This window comes from Euprymna scolopes, chromosome 19 (genome assembly GCF_053919585.1).
Source record: "Euprymna scolopes isolate OS-2025 chromosome 19, ASM5391958v1, whole genome shotgun sequence".
Classification (NCBI taxonomy): Eukaryota; Metazoa; Mollusca; class Cephalopoda; order Sepiida; family Sepiolidae; genus Euprymna; species Euprymna scolopes.
In genome coordinates, this window is record NC_136500.1 from 121608455 (window position 1) to 121628479 (window position 20025).

Sequence of the window (20025 nt, forward strand, 5' to 3'; positions counted from 1 at the left end):
GACGAACAAAACATATTCAGTGGAGTTTGTCGTATTCAGAGACGAATACGACTGTCAACCATTTATTGGGCCTACCTACAAGTACGCATATGGGCCTGGTTGAAATAAAACAGCAGAATTTCCACCGTGTTGCAGCAGTTAACACAGACAATAACTATCAAGAAGTGTTTGATGGAAAATTGGGAAGGCTACCAGGAGTTACAACCCTACAACTCAAGCCAGATGCTATTCCAGCTATAATGCCGAACAGGAGGACACCTGTGGTGGTACGACCAGAACTAAAGAAGGAACTAGACAGACTGACAAAAATGGGGGTCATCGAGCCGGTATATAAGCCTACTCCATGAGTTAGCCAACTAGTCCTCACAAGGAAGAAGAATGGAGCCTTAAGAATATGCCTGGAGCCGCATGAGCTCAACAAAGCACTCCTACGGGAACACTACATCATGCCTATCCTCGAGGATACCCTCCACGATATGAGGGATGCAAAGATATTCAGCAAGGCGAATCTATCTTCAGGATATTGGCCTGTCGAACTTGATGAAGCCTCCAGCAATTTGACCACATTCCAAACATGTTTCGGCCGATACCGTTGGCGTCGACTACCTTTTGGTCTAAACTCGGCAGCCGAAATATTTCAAAGGAAGCTGGTAGAGCAATTCCAGGACATGAAAGGAGTCATTATCATTGCTGATGACCTGGTGGTTTATGGAACTAACCAGGAGGAACATGACAGACGACTTCACAGCCTTCTAAAAAAAATGCCAGACAATAGGGATAAAATTAAACCCGGAAAAGTTAAAAATAGGCCTAGACGCTATCGTTTTCATGGGGCATCGCATAACCAAGGAAGGTATAATGGCTGACCCAGAAAAAATCAGGGCCATTACTGACATACCAGTGTCGTGGGGGCAAGAAAACTACCTTCCCCCACTCCACCGTGTTTAAACACGCGTCATCTCTAACATGAGCGACGGAGAAAAAGAGAGGCGAATGGACGAATAGCCTCACCTAAAAGGCAAGGTCAGCAGCTGACCTACTTATGTCTCCCTTCCAGCATCTCCGCTGTTAAAGGGAAACACTCATAAAAATTAATCTTTTACAATTAATAACGAAATGATTGTCTTTTTGTTTCAGACGGAATGAAATTAAATACAACTCTCAAACTGCCAAACTAAGTTTGACTTGTAAACATTTCGTCTGGAATTAATGACTTTCATTTATCCTTTTTCCGAGACCGACGCCAGTTGTAACACCCTGTCTCCACAAAGAAAGCGCCTCTCGGCCAAATAAGTTATTCCGGCTAGGGGGCTACGAGTCCCCTGAATTGGAGATCCAGTCACACTAGCCGACGGATCTCATGCGGTAGCAGCAGCGGTCAGGAAACACCCGAGAACCAGAACCAGTGCGTATTCAAAGAGCCCTTTTCAGGGCTAGGTTCCTAAGAAAGACCTACCACTTTGTTTACTCTGTTAGCCCTCCTCAGAACCACTCCAGGACCAGCGCCGATGCAGCTACAGCAGTAAAGACCTACCACTTTGATTACTCTGTTAGCACCTCCTGCCTGCAGCTTCCAGCTTCCTGCATCTCTTGCCTGCAGCTTCCAGCTTCCTGCATCTCCTCCTGCAGCCTCCAGCTTCCTGCAGCTCCTGCCTGCAGCATCCAGCTTCCTGCATCTCCTGCCTGCAACCTCAGCTTCCTGCACTGCACTGCATCTCCTGCCTGCAGCCTCAGCTTCCTGCACTGCATCTCCTACCTGCAGCCTCAGCTTCTTGCACTGCACCCGCATCTCCTGCATGCAGTCTCAGCTTCCTGCACCGCTACCTCGCTTGCACCTCTGGTCCGCTACCTTGCTCGCACCTCTGGTCCGCTACCTCGCTTGCACCTCTAGTCCACTACCTCGCTCGCACCTCTGGTCCGCTACCTCGCTTGCACCTCCGGTCCGCTACCTCACTTGCACCTCTGGTCCGCTACCTCGCTCGCACCTTTGGTCCGCTACCTCATTCGCACCTCTGGTCCGCTACCTGGCTCCGTACCTGTCGTCCGTTCCGAACACTGATCTCTCCATTCTCGGCGTTGTCAGTTCCTCAACACTGACCCCCGAGCGCTCAGTGTTCACCCTGCGTTCCGGATCGCCCTGACGCCCAGCTGACCGTTTCCATACCCAGCAAGCACCCTCTGAACCACACTACGTCCAGAATACCAGTCCGGACCTCCAGACCTTGCCTCCAGTGACGTGCGACCTTCCAGGCGATCAGCACCCGGATTTGAACATTTTTGTTTATATTCTAATAAAAGGCGAACCCTCGTCTTTAAATCAAACAACCTGTGTCTGTCATTCTTCTTTGCCTTGCATGCTGTTCACCTTTTGCCTGTGTTTATTTTGTTAGTTGTTGGGTCGATTGTCTCCGGACGACCGGCCCCCACAACAAGTGGTGACCCCGACGTGATCCTTAACACAGGCAAAAACAGCTGGCAGAGAAGATTGCTAAAAATACAGACGGACTCGACGCGACTTTTGATACGGGCAAATAACTGACACAGAAGATGGCGGAAGGCACCGAAGAACACGAGATTAACGCATCAACTCCCTTCATTCAACTACCGCCATATAACCCCGTGAACACCAGGAGTTGGTTTATTCAACTGGAGGCGATTTTCGCATCCAGGAGAGTCACACGCCAGGACACCAAATATGCCGCAGTGGTACAGGCCCTACCTGCAGCCGTTGTGGAAGAAGTGGAGGACATCCTGATGAATACACCCGAACACCTTCCCTACACCCACCTCAAAGATGCCATCCTTAAGCGCACAGGCCGCTCGGATGAAGATCTTATCAGAGACCTGTTCTCTCACGTGTCTCTCGGCGACAGAACCCCATCCCAGCTCTTGCGCCTTATGAAGAGTCGCCTCGGAAACAACACCATGGCCGAGCCTATTCTCCGAGGCCTATGGATGGATCGGTTGCCCTCGAACATCACTCAAGTGTTGGCCCTGGTTCCTATAGAAACTCCCCTGGAAGTGTTGGCCGATTCAGCAGACAAGGTCTATTCCCGGGGCCATGAAAGATTCCACCAAGTGGACGACACCCACGAAAGAGTCCACCAAGTGGAAAGGACTCACCAAAGAGACCACCAAGGCGATAACAGCCCTCAAAGCCTTGCACGACGCTTCGAAGAGGAGATGGCTCAGATGAGAGCCGAACTCCAAGAGCTGAAACTCACCTTACTCCAGAGGCAACGAAACCCAGACACCCACACTCGCGGTCGAAGCCCAGCCCCACGCACGCGTTATAGAAGCCGTACCCGCAGTTCGAGCCAGAGACGGAGCTATAACCCCAACGAATGCTGGTACCATCAACGTTTTGGTGACCAAGCTCGCAAGTGTTAACCTCCCTGTACACGCCAAAGGACACAGGGAAACGAATAAACCAGCAGGCAGTGGCGACAACCCCTGCTGGTACACACATGCATAGTCGTCTTTTTTATGTGTGGGACCAGAACAATGGCCTAAGATTTTTAGTCGACACCGGTGCAGCCATCAGCGTCATACCACCCACCAACAAGTCAAACCTAAGACCCGCCCATTTCAACTTCGGGCAGCAAACGGTTCCATCATAGAAACCTACGGGAACCAAGAACTAACTCTGAATATTAAGCTTAGGCGTGACTTCAAGTGGTTATTCACGGTGGCAAATGTCAAAACCCCCTTGCTCGGTGCTGATTTCCTGGCACACTACAACTTGACCGTCCACATGAAGACAAGGACCCTATCCGACAACATCACATCGCTCAAGGTTATAGGGACCCCATCAAGGTGCAACACAACCGGGATTAGCGTAGCAACTCAACACGACCAACGCTACGCGGAAATCCTGTGCCGGTACAAGGACATCACCCAGCCTATCAAGCCTACCGACGCAGGAGAACATCAAACCCAGCACCATATAAAGACCACTGGAAAACCCGCATTCGCATGGCCACGACGACTCCCCCCACACAAGCTGGCATATGCCAAGAAGGCTTTTGAAGAGATGTTGGCGGACAACACCATCCGTCCCTCAGACAGCCCGTACGCATCGCCACTACATTTGGTACCCAAGCCTGATGGGGAGTTCAGAGTCTGTGTGGACTACCGAAAACTAAACGCGTCCACCGTGCCCGACCGGTATCCAGTTCCACACATCCACGATTTCGCATCGGGCCTACAGGGGGCTCGTATCTTTTCGAAGATCGACCTGACCAAAGCATACTACCAGGTACCAGTTGCTCCAGAGGACGTACAGAAGACAGCCGTTACAACCCCTTTCGGACTGTTCGAATTCCTAAAAGTGCCTTTTGGACTACGTAATGCAGCCCAGACTTTTCAAAGACTTATGGACGAGGTTCTGCGTGGCCTGCCATATGTCTACGCCTATATAGACGACATCTTGGTGGTCAGCAGAGATGTGGAGACCCACGCAAAACACCTGGAAGAAGTGTTTCGCCGTCTGAAACACTATGGACTCCGAATCAACCCAGACAAGTGCGAATTCGGAGCACAGCACATAGACTTCCTAGGACACCACACCGATGCTCACATGGGATCACTCCACTTCCGGCGAAAATAGAAGCGATACGGGGTTTTCCCATGCCAACATCCATAAAACAATTACGACGTTTCTTGGGCATGGTAAACTTTTACCGACGTTTCATCCCAAAATGCTCAGACCTCCTCACCCCCCTGACAAACATCCTCCAGAGAAAAAACAAATCCATCACTCTGGAAGGGGAACAAGTAAAAGTTTTTTACGCAGCAAAAGCTGCTTTAGCAAACTTCACAAAGTTGGCACACCTGAACGAGGACACCCGGACGCACATATATCTCACTACAGACGCCTCAGATACTGGAGTAGGAGCTGTCGTGGAACAGGAGAGTGAAGACCAACGCAAACCTATAGCCTTCTTCTCCGCTAAACTTTCACCAGCTCAGTCGAGATACAGCACTTTCTCCAAAGAGCTTCTAGCAATCTACCTCGCTATCAAGCACTTTCGCCACCTACTCGAGGGCCGCAGGTTTACTGTTTTAATGGACCATAAACCCCTGACAACTTCTTTGTCCAACAACTCGGACAAATATTCTGCCCGTGAGATCAGGCACCTGGACTACATCTCCCAGTTTACCTCCGACATTCAATATGTCAAAGGCGAAAATAACACTGTTGCTGATGCCTTGTCCAGGTCCAACATCAACGCCTTGGAAGACAGCCCGCTCAGCCAGGACCGGATAGCAGAGGCACAGGACTCTGATACAACCCTCCCAGATGTGTTGGCAAACACATCCCTGCAGTTAAAGGAATTCCCTGCTCCCTTCAGTAGCAGAACCATTTACTGCGACATCAAACTGAGCCATCCCAGACCTTACATACCTCCAACACTCCGGAGACAGATCTTCAACCATCTCCACGGGATGTCACACCCCAGCAAACGGGCCACAGGAAAACTCATCACCGACCGCTTTGTTTGGTCGAATATGAACTCGGACATCCGGAATTGGGTGTCAACATGTCTTGAGTGCCAAAAATGCAAGGTACACAGACACACAAGATCCCCACCAGGCACATTCAGCAATCCCGACGCTCGCTTCAGTCATATTCATATCGACATAGTCGGGCCTCTTCCAATGTGCCATAATTACCAGCACCTCCTCACTATTGTGGACCGTTTCTCCAGGTGGCCAGTGGCAGTTCCCATCAGAGACACCTCGGCTAACACGGTAGCAAAGGCCGTCCTGCAAGAGTGGATTGCAGTATTTGGTGTGCCCGGCATCATCATCACCACAGACCGCGGTGCACAGTTTCAGTCCCTACTCTTCCAGGAGTTTACCCAACTACTTGGCGTCAAGCACATCAAGACCACAGCCTATCACCCTTGCGCCAACGGCCTCGTGGAAAGATTTCATCGGACACTGAAAGCTTCTCTGACCACAAGACACCCCACTAACAACTAGGTGGACCAGCTACCTCTTATCCTCTTGTCAATTCGAAACTCACTGAAAGAGGACCTAGGTTGTTCCCCAGCAGAAGTAGTCTTCGGCACGACACTTTCTCTACCTGGCCAATACTTCGAGGATACCACGCCCAAACTTACTTCAGCAAGCCCTTTCACTCAAGAGCTACGCCATAAAATGTCCCAACTCATGTACTCACCACCCAGGCAACCATCATCACCAACCGTCCACATCCCTCACCAGCTGCAGGATTGCGAATATGTCTTCGTACGAAACGATGCAGTAAAGAGACCACTAATACCAACATACCAAGGTCCATTTAAAGTCCTGCAGCCTACTGAAAAACATTTGACCATCAACCGAGGAAATCGGAACGACACCATTTCGATCGACAGAGTTAAACCAGCTTTCCTGGAAAAGACATCGCAAGGGGCAGAACCCGTCTTAACTCAGCCAGACGCCGAACCAGCCCCAACAACAACACAATCACAGCCAGCTCGCCAAGAGACAGACCAAACTCCAGAAGCGTCCAGCCCTCCCACCAAACACACCAGGCGTGGAAGAAAGGTTACCTTTCCAAGTAGATATAAGACGTACATCTACTACTAGCGGATTATACCCAAGTATCCAGAGAGAGGGCATGACCAAAAAAACCCCCATATTTGTAATTGAGTATGATCAATTATCCAGGGAGAGGGCCTTGTCGTGGGGGCAAGAAAACTACCTTCCCCCACTCCACCGTGTTTAAACACGCGTCATCTCTAACATGAGCGACGGAGAAAAAGAGAGGCGAATGGACGAATAGCCTCACCTAAAAGGCAAGGTCAGCAGCTGACCTACTTATGTCTCCCTTCCAGCATCTCCGCTGTTAAAGGGAAACACTCATAAAAATTAATCTTTTACGATTAATAACGAAATGATTGTCTTTTTTGTTTCAGACGGAATGAAATTAAATACAACTCTCAAACTGCCAAACTAAGTTTGACTTGTAAACATTTCGTCTGGAATTAATTACTTTCATTTATCCTTTTTCCGAGACCGACGCCAGTTGTAACACCCTGTCTCCACAAAGAAAGCGCCTCTCGGCCAAATAAGTTATTCCGGCTAGGGGGCTACGAGTCCCCTGAATTGGAGATCCAGTCACACTAGCCGACGGATCTCATGCGGTAGCAGCAGCGGTCAGGAAACACCCGAGAACCAGAACCAGTGCCGAAGCAGCGACAGCAGTATTCAAAGAGCCCTTTTCAGGGCTAGGTTCCTAAGAAAGACCTACCACTTTACTCTGTTAGCCCTCCTCAGAACCACTCCAGGACCAGCGCCGATGCAGCTACAGCAGAAACTCAAAGTGCCCTTTTCACGGCTAGGTTCCTACGAAAGACCTACCACTTTGATTACTCTGTTAGCACCTCCTGCCTGCAGCTTCCAGCTTCCTGCATCTCCTGCCTGCAGCTTCCAGCTTCCTGCATCTCCTCCTGCAGCCTCCAGCTTCCTGCAGCTCCTGCCTGCAGCATCCAGCTTCCTGCATCTCCTGCCTGCAGCCTCAGCTTCCTGCACTGCACTGCATCTCCTGCCTGCAACCTCAGCTTCCTGCACTGCACTGCGTCTCCTGACTGCAACCTCAGCTTCCTGCACTGCACTGCATCTCCTGCCTGCAGCCTCAGCTTCCTGCACTGCATCTCCTGCCTGCAACCTCAGCTTCTTGCACTGCACCCGCATCTCCTGCATGCAGTCTCAGCTTCCTGCACCGCTACCTCGCTTGCACCTCTGGTCCACTACCTCGCTCACACCTCTGGTCCGCTACCTCGCTTGCACCTCCAGTCCGCTACCTCGCTCGCACCTCTGGTCCGCTACCTCGCTCGCACCTCTGGTCCGCTACCTCGCATGCACCTCCGGTCTGCTACCTCGCCTGCACCTCTGGTCCGCTACCTCGCTCGCACCTTTGGTCCGCTACCTCGCTCGCACCTCCGGTCCGCTACCTCGCTCGCACCTCTGGTCCGCTACCTCGCTTGCACTTTTGGTCCGCTACCTCGCTCGCACCTCCGGTCCGCTACCTCGCTCGCACCTCTGGTCCGCTACCTCGCTCGCACCTCTGGTCCGCCACCTCGCACCTCCGGTCCGCTACCTCGCTTGCACCTCTGGTCCGCTACTTCGCTCGCACCTCTGGTCCGCTACCTGGCTCTGTACCTGTCGTCCGTTCCGAACACTGATCCCTCCGTTCTCGGCATTGTCGGTTCCTCAACACTGACCCCCGAGCGCTTAGTGTTCACCCTGCGTTCCGGATCGCCCTGACGCCCAGCTGACCGTTTCCATACCCAGCAAGCACCCTCTGAACCACACTACGTCCAGAATACCAGTCCGGACCTCCAGACCTTGCCTCCAGTGACGTGCGACCTTCCAGGCGATCAGCACCCGGATTTGAACATTTTTGTTTATATTCTAATAAAAGGCGAACCCTCGTCTTTAAATCAAACAACCTGTGTCTGTCATTCTTCTTTGCCTTGCATGCTGTTCACCTTTTGCCTGTGTTTATTTTGTTAGTTGTTGGGTCGATTGTCTCCGGACGACCGGCCCCCGCAACACCAGCACCAGAAACTATTGGAGACCTACGTAGATTTCTTGGCATGGTAAACTATGTTGGGAAATTTATCCCCAACCTGACGACAATCTTAAAGCCCCTCCAAGACCTAACAAAAAAAGATGTCACGTGGACGTGGTCAGAGTCACAGCAATCGGCTTCCAAGACAGTCAAAGATATGATATGCAAAGCACCAGTGCTCTCTTACTTAAAGAACTCACACTTGAGAATGATGCATGTGAGTATGGGTTGGGAGCAGCCCTGATCCAAGAAGGGCAACCAGTTGCTTATGCAAGCTGTTCCCTATCGAACACTGAAGGAAGATACGCCCAAATTGAAAAAGAGATGCTTGCAGTGGTATATGGTCTGTTCAAAATTTCACCATTACACGCATGGAAGGAAAGTGAATGTCCTCACTGACCATAAACCACTTGTGGCGATCTGCCAGAAGCCACTAGCGAAAGCACCTAAACGACTCCAAAACTTGCTGCTATGGGCTCAACAGTATGATTTCTCTATCAGATACAAGCCACGGAAAGAAATCCCATTAGAAGACACTCTGTCACATGCGCCCATAGACAAACCAAAATCAGAAGAGCTCATGACTGTAAATAATTTGACGATGCATTGCATCCCATCAAAGACCGCAGACTTTCTGAGATCAGATTCAAGACACTGGGGGATCCTATCATGAAGATATTAGCCGAGGTTATTGCGACAGGCTGGCCCAGTGAAAAAAATCTGTTGCCCGACTCAGTAAAACTTTTTTTTTACTACAGGGACGAGTTGAGAGCGCAAGATGGACTAATACTAAGAGGACAAAGAATAGTCGTACCTCAATCTATGAGAGTGGAAATGAAACAAAAATGTCATGCGGGCCACCTAGGCATAAACTCTTGTCTCAGAAGAGCGAGAGAGCTATTGTTTTGGCCAGGTATGTCCGCTGAAATACGCCAATATGTCCAAGCCTGTGCCACATGTGCAACATATGCAGACCGTCAATCAGCGGCGCCCCTCATAATCACAGAAATACCAAAGAGACCCTGGCAACGAGTTGCTACCGACATTTTCTCATCGGGTGGAAATGAATATTTGGTCACGGTGGACCAGCATAGCAGTTTTTTTTTTAGGTGGACAAGTTGAATGGCTCAACGTCAGATGCAGTGATCAGTCGTCTTAGAGGCCATTTTGCTAGATATGGTATACCAGACATCTTCATTTCTGATAATGGACCCCAATTCTCATCTAGCATGTTTCGGAAGTTCGCAAAAGATTGGGCGTTTACCCACGAAACAATATCCCCTGGGAACAGTCAAGCAAATGGTGCTGCTGAGGCAGCTGTGAAAATTATGAAGCGTCTAATGCGAAAGTGCAAAGCTTTGGGAGAGGACCTATTACTTGGGTTACTGAACATGCGAAATATACCCACTGAAGGTCTCAATACTAGTCCAGCACAGAGACTGCTAGGCCGACGGACAAAAGCAACAGTACCAACCACCGAGGCCCTACTGAGGCTCAGCTACACTTACTCACATTATGAGGCACAAAAGAAAGAAGATAAGAAGCTGAGGCGGCAGGGCAAAGGCAGAGAACTGAGCCAACTTCATGTGAGCAGCAATGTCTGAATCCAGCCTCTAAGACCTCACGCAAGAGAGTGGGAGGAAGCCACGGTAAGAAAAAGGTTGACTGGTCGGTCGTACGAAGTTAAAAATGCAAGCGGACAACGATACCACCGCAACCGTCGTTTCATACGCCAAACAATACAACCAAAACACTCTTTCTCCATACACCAACCAAGAGGCACCATCTACAACCACTCTGAGATAGAAAGACTCACTCCAGACAATGCAACAAATAGACAAAATGAGATGGAAACACCAGCAGATCAACAAGACCCAAACGAGAGAACAATATCACCAATACAGACAAGATAGGGCAGAGTCATAAGAAAGCCTGTCAGATATTGTGAATGATCTACCTGAATTTTGAAAAGGACACACTTTCTCTCTTCTCCTGTAAGGAGGGAGATGTTACGTGTATAAACAATACCCCCCCTTTAGGTGTTATACTCCTAGTAGAGGTACACTTCCCCTACTTACCTTTCTTGGCCGGCATAACTTACCTTGGTGTGGGGTGTCTGTAAGATAGCCATTATGGAGAATAAACTACAATGTGAATCTTGTCCCTAGCATCCGTGTTTGTTGTTCATATTATATGCATATCTACACACATAACACCGGTGCGCGTTCAACCAGCCATTTTTTTTACGTATGAAATCAATTGAATTTTACGAGTGAATTTTTTTTCAATTTTCAAACTTTAAAAGTCTATCACAATTTTTCTATTGGTTAAAGTTTTACGATATTTTCAGGGTCAATGTGAAATTTTATGCTCTTTCCATAAACCGAATATAATATTTTAGACAAACGTTTTTTTTTATTCGCCCCCCCCCATTTTGAAATGTCTATTAAAATTTAAATAATTAATTTGCACACCAAAGTTTTATATATCACAAATTTAAGATAGAAGATCAATAAATAAAATATTCTAATTAAAAAAAAAAAAGCAGTGTCCTTTGGAAATTTACCTGTAAAGTCCAAAGTGTAAAACCTTTAAAAAAAAAACACACACACATTGATTTTTTTTTTTTTAATGAAAGCTCATGTTATGCAGATCGTCAAGTAAATACCGGATGCTGACGACAATTTTTCTATTTCATTCAATGTTTTCTTTTTTTAAATATTAAAAAAAAATCACTCGATAAAGTAGAAATAAGATATAATAATCAAAACTCGTGTATTTCATTAAGAGAATTTTAAAAAATCGGTCGACTGGATTTTTTGTTTAACGGAAAAAATAGCTGACAAGAGCCATGTTTATGTAAAAAATTAATATTTTAAAAAAAATTCAAACACAATTAATTAAAAATCTATGTTGTAACGGAACATTTTGAAATATTGGAATTTTAATCGTTTTAATCTTTTTCTTGGCAATTCAATTGATTATAGTATATATTAATTCGAAAAAAAAAATGCTATTTAAAAAAATATAATAAAATTGAATTTATATCAATTATTTAATTACAACTTCAAGGTAAATTTTTGTCCAACATGTGTATTTAAACTTTTAAAAAATAAATATTTTTTTTACTTATTTGAACTTTTATAATAAATAGAAATTTCGATAGACTTAAATATATTTTATTAGAATTTCGAAAAAAATAAATAAAGGGAGGACACACGCACTAAAAAATAGTTTCCTTATATATTTTACGGAAACTGCATTTTATGTGTAATTTCATTCTAAAATGGATAAGTATCGAAAATTTCACGAAAATCTGACCATTAGTTGATTTTAGCTAGATTTGTTAAACACGGGTATGTTTTCACGTTCAGAATGTCTACTAGCGCCAATTATGTAAACACAATTTTCGTCTCGCAATTTCATTATTTTCGTTCGATGACAAATTTTTTTTTTTTAATTATTACTGGTTTATTTTGCCCTTCTTTTAAATGGTACAAAAGTTATACTGATAATATTAATTTATAATAAAGTTACACCGTGTTACATATAGGGTGGGGTAATTCTGTGATGAAATTTGGCAGTCCCTACAGTGCACAATAAAAAGATATATTAATTCTGGCATTTATAAGTCACCGTAAGATAATCTCGAAAAAAAATCACAGATTTCTCTCTCTTTATTTGCACAATCAATAAATCTGAGTTCGCGTTTTTTTTTTAAATCCTTGTTTAAAAAAGTATTTTATTTAAAAAGGACATGGAATACAAGTATAAATATGGATATATTCTTAACAATGAACAATGGAAGTACACATTAAATAGAATTTTTTATAGGTAAGTGATTTTTTTAAATTTATATGTATTTTTATAATCGAACTAAGTAAAATTTCGTTGATTTTCTTTAAATCTTTTTTTTTAAAGAAAACCGATTAAAAAAAAACAAAACAAATATTGCCGAATTTGCTATTCAACTTATTTTTTTTTTTAAATTTGGTCTTTGCTCCTTTAATTGAAAAAAAAAAAAAGTTTGAATTAAATTTTGGAAGTAGTTATAAGCTTCGAAAATAGTAAGTTGATGTATTCAAGTTTATATACGTCATTTTTAATGGCCGATTTTAATACACCTCGTCTGTCGCAGCCGATGTTTATAATATGATGGTATTATGTTTAAAATATTATGGTATTATGTTTATAATATTATGGTATTATGTTTATAATATTATAGTATTATGTTTATAATATTATGGTATTATGTTTATAATATTATGATGTTTTAATTTAATTCTTTTCTGCGTTCCGTTTTAATGAATAGAAGTTGTATAGTTAAGAAGGAAGTGCCTCACTCATAAGGGAAAGACAACAAGACACAGTAGTTAATCCCGATAAGTGACGTGCATGTGTAGCTTTACTGAGTCCGCCATGACAGTGTTTTTCTCTCTCCTCCCTGGAGAGCTTGGGTCAAGGGTACATAACTCGGTATTATGTATACATGTTATTTATTTATTTTTAATTCATTTATTATTATTATTTTTTGTATTCAAGCTAGAAGTCCTTAAATCTAGACGGTAATCATCTGTTACGGATAGGTCTAGGCCTAGCTTCAGATCTTTCGTTCTGTATTATATCTGTCATTTTCAGGGGTTCGTTCTTTATTTGAGTATCTGCTGATGAAGGTGTGGTTGGTGTTATTTGTATTTGAGGGTGTTGTTGACTGTCTGGCTGTACTGGGTTTTGCACTGTAGGTGATTGTGGGGAATGGATCCTGATCCTGTTTTTCGGTAGGTCATCTGGTAGGGTGTCATCATCAGCCAGGTTGTGGCTATCTGTGCTTATTTAGGTGTATCAGAATTTTGGGGCAAGTCACCATTGCAAGCATTTGATTAAATAGACTCTCCATGTCTACAAGCTTATAACAATATGAAAAGGTAATTTCAAACCCTAATTTTTATTGAAATAAAATGAGCAAAGACCATATTTTAAAATCATAAAACGTTTAATCGAAAATATATACAATATTCTTTTTTTCATCGGTTTTCTTTTAAAAAAAATGTCGCAAAAATCAACAAATTTAACTTCATCGAAATCTAATAAATATATATAACTGCCGAAAAATCACTTACTTCTTCAAAATAACTAAGCTATAGGTGCTTCTTGCTTCATGTATAAAAATTCGTCCATATTTATATATTATATTCCATGTATTTTTTCAATAAAAAGATTTTTAAACCAAAGGTCGCGGAAAAACGTCTTTTTGACAATTGTTTATTCGCCATTAGCGAAACCGGATATTCGTCGATTTGATATATGGAAGCATCAAAGTGACAAAAATAATTATTTATGCCATGCAGCCTTATCTCTCTTTTGTATTTTTGACATATTCCATTTCAACTACAAAATGGTCAGTATGTGCTACCATATTTACAAAATAACATTTCAGTCATGGATTTAAGCCGATTACTAAAAATTCGCTCAACCAAATTTATATCTTTTTTATTCTCTTAAAGAAATGCATGAATTTTAAATTTAATATATTTTAATTCTTCTTTATCAAGTGATTGTTTTTTTTTTAGATATTTAAAAAAAAAGAAAACATTGAATGAAATAGAAAAAATTCTCGTCAACGTCCAATATTTACTTGACAATCTAAGCATAGTATAAGGTTTCACTTAAAAAAAAATCAACGTGATTTTAAAAGAAAAAAAAAGGTGTTACACTTTGAACTTTACAGGTAAATTTTCAAAAACACTTCTTTTTTGTTGTTTTAAATTAGAATAGTTTATTTATTGATCTTTTATCTTCAATTTGTGATATATAAAACTATATGCGTAAATTAATAATTAAATTTTAATAGACATTTCAAAATGGGGGGTGAATTTAAAAAAAAAACACGTTTGTCTAAAATATTTTATTTGATTTATTGGAAAGAGCATAAAATTTCACATTAACCCCTAAAAATATTGTAAAAATTTAACTAACAGAAAAATTGTGATAGATTTTTAAAGTTTAAAAATTGAAAAATATTGAACTCGTAAAATTCAATTGATTTCATTACATAAAAAAAAATGGCTGAATGAAAGAGCGCCGGCACTTTGTAAACACTGTCTTTTTTTCAATAAAAATATTTCTATTATTTTTTAAACAACTTTAAGAGTTCATTTTGGAAGTATATTCCATAAAGAAAATAAACAACCCACTTTACAAAGAGAAATTACTAGATTTTTTTAACATATATTCGCAGTTTTATTTTTTTTTATAATTGCTTCCGTCCCGGGCGAGAAAAACTCTTCCCTTTTTCCAGCGAGACGTCAAAGAGAGCGGACCTGTTTCCTCTCTCTCTCTCTCTACCTACCTACACCGTTACGAAGTTGTTTGCTTGTTTATTCAGTAGCTTGTGTTGAAATATTTATTTTATCAGGGAGTGCCCGAAAAGCATTAACTCAACTCCCTAAAGATTTATCTCCAATAAGATCACAAAATTCTATTATGTCCTCTCAAAGCTTCCTCTGGCCTTAATCACAAACTTTCCTATGACCATCATTAACTCAAAGAGCTACGCAGAACCGAAGGAAGCCCGAGTTGTACAACGGACTCATTGATGCCAGAACTATGGCAGAAAAACCGGTAAAACTATACAAACACCGTGACAGCGAATTAACCCTACCCCTAACCCTAACCCTAACCCTAAACCTAACCCTAAACCCTAACCCTAACCCTAACCCTAACCCTAATCCTAACCCTAACGCTGTCACGGTGTTTGTATAATAATACCGAAAAACCATCTACTTATCTGCAGGAACTGATGATGACTGCCAGTAAAATAGATGTTGGAGAGGAACTAGTGCGGTACAAATTCATACAGGCGCTACTTACCGAAATAACCTCCCTGTATTCGATTTGGGTACCTTGGTGGACGAAATAAACAATTTCTGAAGCAAAAGTATGTGCATAATGGAACCACAACATCACCACCAAGGGCCAATAGACACACTGGCTCGACCTGCCTTGCCCAAGGACAAATTATGACGTAACATTTTCTATGAGAACAAAATCCTGTAAATATGTCGTGAAGACCTATACTTTGCCGATAAATCAAGAATCTGCAAACCATGGTGTAATGGCCACAGAAACTGAATTTCAAGTTCATCCTCACATGCGAGACAAACTTATAATGCAAGTTGAAGCAGCAACTGACAACTCGTAGATATTTGAGGTTGCAAGAAAAATTAAACAAAAAACTACAAGCTTCATCATAGACACGAGTGCCTCTGTAAAAATATTACCAGACAATTTGACACCCAGTCTTACCATTACTTCCACTCATGTGCGTATTTTATGGGGATATCATAAAAGGTTTTGAAGAAATGCAGTTAGGCATTGTTATTCGAGGCCCCTGTCGCTTACACTTGGACTATCGTAATCACAAACTCTTCATCACTATGGCCTAATCCTGAAGTGCAGTGATGGCAAATTGATAGATGAAACAACATGCAGTTATGTGCAAGGTGGATGCGTCGTAGCCCACAATCAAAATATTACAGTGGACAACCATGGCGATCTACCAGAAAGGATACAATTAAAAAAGTATCCAGACTCACTACACCACGCACTAAACAACTTCTAGCGTTTAACACTAGAGTAATTCACGCCATAGACACTGGAGGTAATACACTAACTTATGCCAAAGTTCGACAACCGTCTGAAGAGAAACATGAGGCAACAAAGCAGGAGTGCGCAGAACTTTAAAAAGCTGGCATAATAACACCTTCAAAATCTCCATGATCCTCACCTCTCCACCTAGCTCTAAAATCAATTACAGGTAAATGGAGAGTGTGTACTGATTTAAGACAACTCAGCCACCTGACAAAACCAGACAGGAACTAATGGTCGAGGTGATACTCGATCTTAAACATCAACATCACGGATCAAAGCTTTTTGAGTTACAGGCCTATCAGCAAATTCTGATTCAAAAGGCCGATATTGAAAACATCGTTTGACCTTTTTGAATATTTATTTATGCCATTTAGATTGCAAAATAGCAGGTTTATTTTCCCAAGCTTTATGGACAGCATATTCATGGATGTTAAGTGCGTTTTCGTATATGTCAATGGTATTTTGATGTTTTCTTAGTCAGAAGAACAACACCACTCCGATCTCGAAAAACTTCACTCCATTCTTGACGAAAATAATCTTAAAGCCTCAGTCGACAAATACTAATTTTATAAAGGCAACACTGAAATTTTGGGCTACAGTATAAGTTCGAAAGGATATAAGCCAACAGCACATAAAATTGAAGATATAAAAAAACCTCCAGAATCAATAGACTCCGAATCGCTTAGACAAATCCTGGAAATGGTGATTTATGATAGAAAATTAACCTCACAGGTTGCAGATAACCATAACCCGACTTCAGATGTACTACTATCTTTGACTGAAGCTATTAAACACGACCCTGAAGCTACAACACTGGAATTAGGCCCACCTGAAAAGGAAGCATTTACCAAAATAAGAAACATCCTTGCCGAGATATCTGCACTGGTGCACCTCAGTCCAGATGCAGCACGATACCACCTAGTCACAGATAGCTCCATTTATGCTGTAGGTGCAGCACTGCATCAAATAATAAATTGTGAATTAATACCTGTTGGAGAAGAAGACAACTTTGTTGCTGACTGTCTATCCCAGTTAATGTGCGCAGTGACTATTGATTCAAGTGAATTACCAAACATCAGCAGATCACAGAAACGATTAACTGTAAAAATACAAAAGTCAGGTGAAATCTTATGAAATACAAGGGTCAGTGATCTGGGGTGACTTACCAACATCTACTTACAGACTCTATATACCCGAACCACTACGCAGGAGGGTCTTTGGCATGTTTAATAACATTTCACATACCGAACCCACACCAACAACCAAATTAATAAAATCAATATATTTTTGGCCAAACATGGACAGAAGTATACGGACTTGGACAAAAAAAATCTTAGATGTAAACAACACAAAATTTCAGAACACACTAAAACAGAAACCACGCCATTCTCCTTACGATTTAGGAAATTTGAGACAGTACACATTGATATCATTGGCACGTTATTACTCACGAGTACATACACTAGTGTATATACACTAAGCTTGATATGTACTGGTGCCAGATTGAGTAAGCCAGTTTGAAAGCGAAGTCTTCAGAGACCTATCTACTATTATCGGATTCCATAGACTCTGTATGACAGCATATCATCCTCAAGCCAACAGGATTATTGAAAGGGTTCACCGAACCCTATGGATCATGGAAGGAAAGCAGAGTTGGTTGGATGCACTACCAATCGTTCTACTTCGGATTAGAAAGATGCCTAATAAATAAGGTTTTTCCCCAGACACTGCGGTTACAGGAACTCAATTACTCCTACCAAAACTTATAATGGGCCAGGAAGTTCTGGGTCTAGATGGAGATGACATAAAATGAATTGCCAAAGAAATGCAAAAGTTGGACATGGCTCTACTTTCAGAAGAACACCTACATACAACACAAGAAGAATTTATACAGTAATCTGCAAACTTTGTTTGGCTCTAGAACAAATAGAATTCAAAAGCCAGTAGAAGCTCCATATCTGGGACCATATAGTGTCACCCAAAAACAGAACAAACACATCCAGGTCGAAACAACATCCGAAGAGAACCAGTCTGGATAGAAAGTTTAAAACCAGTTAAATCCCATCAGGCTAACAACAACAACGACGACGACGACAAAAACACCAAACGAAAATACAGGATGTATGAGTAGGTATATCAGAATTTTTGTAGGAAGTTTTGTCACTCCTAACATGAAACTGCGAATAAAATATAAAAAAAACTCGTAATTTCTCTTTTAAACGTGGGTTGTTTATTTTCTTTATGGATTATACTTCCAAAATAAACTATTAAAGTTGTTTTAAAAGTAATAAAAATATATTTTTTTTATTTTTTTAAAAACAGTAATGAAATTAATTGAATTTTACGAGTTCAGTATTTTTCAATTTTTAAATTTTAAAAATCTATCAAAATGTTTCTATTGATTCTATTTTTACGATATTTTCAGGGTCAGTGTGAAATTTTATGCTCTTTCCAACAAACTGAATATAATATATTAGACAAACGTTTTTTTTTTTAATTCACGCCCATCATTTTCAAGTGTCTATTAAAAAGTAAATAATTAATTTACTCACCAAAGTTTTATATATCACAAATTGAAGATAAAAGATCAATAAATAATATATTCAAATTTAAAACAAAAAAAGTTGTATTTTTTAGAAATTTACCTGTAAAGTCCGAAGTTTAAAACCTTTTTTTTTTAACCACGTTGTTTTTTTTTATGAAACCTTACTCCTTGCTCCTTTAATTGAAAAAATAAGGGCTTGAATTACATTTTTCGAGTAGTTAAAAGCTTGGAAAGACAGAGGGTCGAATTAATTCACGCCTCCCATTTTTAAATGTCTATTAAAAATTAAATAATTAATTTACTCACCAAAGTTTTATATATCACAAATTGAAGATAAAAGATCAATAAATAATATATTCAAATTTAAAACAAAAAGGTAGTGTTTTTTTAGAAATTTACCTGTAAAGTCCGAAGTGTAAAACCTTTTTTAAAAAAAAACAAGTTTTTCTTTTAAAATGAAACCTTGGTCCTTGCCCCTTTAATTAAAAAACAATTAGTGCTTGAATTACATTTTTCGAGGCGTTATAAGCTTGGAAAGACAGGGTGGAATTATTCAATATTTTTCACGAAATTTCTGACACACCTAATGTATGAGACACAGCACAAGAAATTATTTCCCCACGTTCACAATGATCATATTTATTTCAAGGAGGAATAAAAAAAATTTTCACCTCCCTGCAAAAAAAGTCATAATAGTAAGAAACCTAAACATGCTCCATCAGTAACTAATACTCGGAGAGGTATTGTGAGGTTTCATGAAGAAAGTAGTAAACACTCAACCGGATGTTACAGATAAAGTATGTAAACCTGTCACTACCATAGGCTTGAGGCACCTATGCGGTCCAAAAGAGAAAACTAAATAGAAATTAATAAACCAATGGGAGAGTAGGTGGGGATAAAACTGAATCAAACAACCAACGTGTCTTTGGGAGCCAATAAAAAGAGATAAAAGCCCATGATTTTTGTAAATGAGATGAGGGAACCGGACACCAACAAAATAACATGCAGGTGCAGTCAAGCGAGACATCAGGTTTCGCTGTTGAAGCTAGCAAAGACTCCTCTTTGTAGCTGCTACTCAACGAACAAAAAGAAACAAGGAATAAGCAACTTTTATGAACATTTAATAAATTAGTATTATTTCTAATAAAAATGATTATTTATCGATAACTATCAATTCATGCTTTGGTTGATATGGATATTTGAATTAACATGATTTGCTAGAAAAATAATTTTATATCAATAACTG